This window comes from Rhagoletis pomonella, unplaced genomic scaffold (assembly GCF_013731165.1).
Source record: "Rhagoletis pomonella isolate Grant_MI unplaced genomic scaffold, Rhpom_1.0 Rhpom_scaffold_00012, whole genome shotgun sequence".
Taxonomy (NCBI): domain Eukaryota; kingdom Metazoa; phylum Arthropoda; class Insecta; order Diptera; family Tephritidae; genus Rhagoletis; species Rhagoletis pomonella.
In genome coordinates, this window is record NW_023458566.1 from 12,568,495 (window position 1) to 12,572,857 (window position 4,363).

A 4,363-nucleotide genomic window follows, 5' to 3' on the forward strand; every position below is an offset into this window, starting at 1 on the left:
TTGGAGTGCTAGAAGTATAAATTCGTAGTATTATAAATTTGTTGAAACAGTTTTTTTAAATCTGTTTATTACTTAAAGGTGAGGTTATTATTGCTAATAAGTATTTTGAATATTTCAGCTGTTACCAGTTCACATATTACTAATTCCTTTTTGAATTGGGAGCAATCATAAAGCCAATCTGAAAATCACACAGTAAGTAGTTCGCAGATGTTCTCTTCAAATTCATGGAAGAAATAATATGAAGATGCGACATGTAAGCCAAATTAAAGTATGAACGAAGTTTGTGTTAAAATTCCTATATTGCCGCCTCAAACAAAAAAAATAAGATGACCTGTGATTTCGCTTAACTTATACACAGTAGGTTAAACAAAGCTTTTAAGAATCAAAGATGCCAAATTTATATACATTTAAACCTATCACAGCCAAACTCTTGAGAGACTTTTGTCAATTGTTGCCATATTTTCCCAAAAGTGTAGGACGGGGATGTTGTACATAAAATCGAGCGAATTTTGTTTTACTTAACAATTTCAGTGGGGCAAATCAGGGAAACATAAACACAGGATAATGATAGGAATCAATTTAGCCCGTCAGTTCGAGCACACTGGGTATTCAGGATTTTTAGAAAATTTTCGAGTATGCAGTTTTGTAGCCGATTCAAATTTAATACAACCAAGTGCAAGTTTCACGTCCCTTAAAAATTACCGTTGATTTTTTATAAATTTTTTTTTGTCGATGGTGTTGAGCATTTTCTTCCATATTATGCATAAACAAAATTAATTTTTATATGGGGAAAGATGCGCAACACCCTCGACAAAAAAAATCTAAAAAAAATCAATGGTAACTTTCTGCAAGCTTTAAAACTTTTATAAGTTTGCGTTATATACCGGATTATATTTTAAATGGAAATTATTAAAAATAAATAAATAAGCATAAGTTGCAAACAATATCATTTTGAATTTGGCGACTGACTACCTTAATCACTGCAGCTGTATGTATATTGAGGTGCATTTCTCTCCATCGGAATTATAACATTTGTTATATTATAAAGCAATAACCAAAATATTTCGAAAAAATATTAAAATTTACTTGAATTAGACTAGTCTGAGAATACCTCAAAAAATAGTCTTTTATTGAATTAAATTTGTTTTTGAAATACTTTTTTTCAAAAACTCTCCTCAGCCGATAGGGGAGTTTCAACTTACAAAGGCTGCAGAAAAATGTTTAAAAAATATTTCAACGGAATCAAAGTAATTAGACTTTTCTAGGAATTTTCAAATCGGCTTAGCTCAAGTAAATATATTCCGTAAATCTATCTATGCGGTTCCGACTTAGCCAATTAATATTTGTATTTTTTTATTTACTTAATTTATCTATTTTCGGTTTCTTAACAAAAAATTATTCACCCAAAAAATTGGGAGAATCTAGAATACTTACAACTATGTAATTTCTAACTATAAGCTTTCTATTTCTGAGAGAGGAAAGTGGGCAACATTTAATGAATAGGCACATATTTAAATTCATCAAAATCGGTTGGTAATGAGACAATTTTTTACCATTTTCAGCTTAACAAATTTTTCCATCCCCATAGTCGAAACACAGTGAGTCGTTTGTCGAAAGACATGCAAAGATTCTGAAAGTCAACCACAAAATAAAGTAAGACTTGGTCTTAAAACGCCATTAGTAAAATTTTTTCAATTCAAAGGGGTCTTCTAATTTATTTCACATTTCAACTAAAAAATTTTTGCCAGCTCTATACTACTTTAAAAACAAGGTGAAGATTAGAGAAAATGCTAGTAAAGACCATTTTCAATTTCCTTGTTGCCTAATAAACTTGGAAGCCGTATTTTACTTTTGTACTTTTTGTTATCATTTACTAAGTTATTCTTCCAAGTTCTCGAATGTACTAAAACCAATTAAAATGGTTTAAAAATTTCACTTTCATAGTATTTGCAATGATGAATACCAGATAGTTTAAACATTTTTTACTTAAGGAGCATTAAAACTATTTTCCACGTTTTTAAATGCGTTTTTTGTAAAGTGAGAACAGCCTTTGAAATTATTTTCGGTATTATCTTTTAGTATTTTAGAAGACATGTTTCGAATCGAATATTTTTTAAACTTTTTTCGTGCTCATCATGGATTTTTAAAAAAATTTTAGCATCCACAAAATTTCCGTATGTTTTTTCCAATTTAACGGATGTCAGGTTTATTAACGCTGTTCAAGCCAATAGCATTTCTTCTTATCTTACAGAAACCAGAAAGCCAATTTTATATTTTTTTGTATTTTTTTCTGCTTCAATTAAACAAAACACTCGCAAAATCAAAAATTTCAGCGAAAACCTTTTAGCAGGGCGCGTCCTGTGCATTAAACGAAACTTTTTTCGGTATACCATTTATCACCTTCTCAAAAAAATAAAATTGCTCGAAAGCCACTTTGCACTTTTTCGCTTCAAAAAAAATATATATATATATCCTTTCACTTTAGGTCACCTGAATTTCCAGCACTTGCACCTTAAATTTGCATTTATTTCACACCCACACACCCGCACTTAGGTGGAAAATGTCTACATTTTCTGCTGGTACACAAATATCAAACACTCAGGATTTAGCAAAAATTGTAGCATACTTTTGCGTGCAGCAATTTTCCCGTATCCCATTGCATGTACACTCAGCAGCGCGCACTAGAACAATATACTTGGCGAGGTCGTCGCCGTCATCGTCAACCATAGCGAGCCGCCATAGCTCAAAACAACTTGAGGCAGTACAGCTGGGGAAGTGGCGAGCCGTAATTGTCTGAGCAGGTGCAAAAGAGAGGCTCCTTATGCAGAGAAGAGAAATTGCGGTAAATATAAAAGGAATTGGATTTTCAAAAGCAATTCGGTATTTACTCTTACAATTTATAGCTCACTGAGTGCAGGCATAATCTCCAACCGGACACTCAGCTACTCTCTCTCTCTCTCTCTCTTCTGCTTTGGTAAACGCTTAGCCGAAAGCTAGATTTCGTTTACAATAACACCTTTAGTGTGTCAAATAAACATAAAGTGGCTTTGGTATGTATGTATGTATGTACGTACATAGGTCGTCGCGCAAAGCCAAAGGACAGCAGGTATGACGCAGTAAATTATGCAAGTTTGTTGTAGTGCATAAAACTGAAACAGTCTGGCAACGCCAAAACGCTACATGGCATACATTTGGGCGCCCGAGCAACTGTTTGCCTTATTTAACAGATGTGCGCGCATGCAAGCACTGAATTTTTTAGCGTGGCGTTGAAAACATACTTTTACTCGTATGAGTTATTTATATATACGTATGTGTGTACATTAGAGTGGTCCAACTTTTGTATTGGGAAAAAAATTTCCTCCTAGAACACGGGGCACCCCCTTATTTTTCTCCTTTAAATTTTCTACGATGACCAGCAGATGGTGCTCAATCAGCTTGAAATGCGCTACTGGATCTCTACGAAACTGGCAAAAATATTGGTGATTTTTTAAAAAAAACTACTGTTGCTATGACAACTGAAGCTTTTGATATTTTTTTAGGTAATATGAATTTGAAATGTTCTTAGGTTGCTTAACCAATTGTTTGATTAATATATCGAGCCCTAGCCGCCAAAATAACGTAAGCGACTTTTTTTTCAACATTTTCTTTTTGATGCAGAAATGCATCTAGATGCCCTAGGAATATTTCTGCATCAAAAAGAAAATTTTGAAAAAAATGTCGCTTGAGTTATTTTGGCGGTTAGGGCTCGATATGTACACAATATTTCTACAGTAAAATATGAGCATCATTAAGCATGCCCTAAATTTATACTTATAACGGTATTGCTTGGCACCAGCACCTGTTTCGGCAAGAGGAAAAAATTTAGAAGGTGCCCCAAACCCAATCTCGAAAAAAATTCGTTTGCACCACTCTAATGTACACATTTATTTATACGTACATATGTACATATGCAAATATATTTATATTTACATACGAGTATGCTCACACCTACATACATACATACATGCAGTCACACCCACCTAAAAACGAGTAGCACAAAGCCCAAACCAAATCCTCTGTCTAACCTTTGCATTAGTCTTATCATACGAATTGTTTACTCGCCCGCTCGCCCGCTCGCCCACCCACCCAATCGTCTGCCCTGCCATTGTTGCGTGTGTGTAAAATTGTTCAACGCCGTTATTTACTCTGATTATCCTTTAACCTAAAGTCACAAAGCAAACGCACACATGCAGCACATTTTCGTTTTCAATCATGAAATTCTTTGGGTTTATCTTTTCTTTTTTTTATTCCGGAATCGTTTGTTTTTCTTTACTCGGAGCACGCTTTAATGCAATAGAGTAAATCTAACAAATGACGAAAACAA

The 4,363-nt window shown here is 33.8% G+C and overlaps 2 protein-coding genes across 2 annotated transcripts in view; both read right to left on the minus strand.

Moving 5' to 3' along the window:
* The window catches only part of LOC118747842 (gamma-aminobutyric acid receptor subunit beta), a gene marked incomplete in the record, with an annotated part of 123,533 nt that extends 120,895 nt beyond the window's left edge, over positions 1–2,638 (minus strand). The window contains 1 exon segment of the mRNA XM_036482017.1: positions 2,491–2,638.
* Positions 1–4,363, minus strand: part of LOC118747586 — an 84,865-nt gene that overhangs the window by 47,861 nt on the left and 32,641 nt on the right. The window lies entirely within an intron of this gene.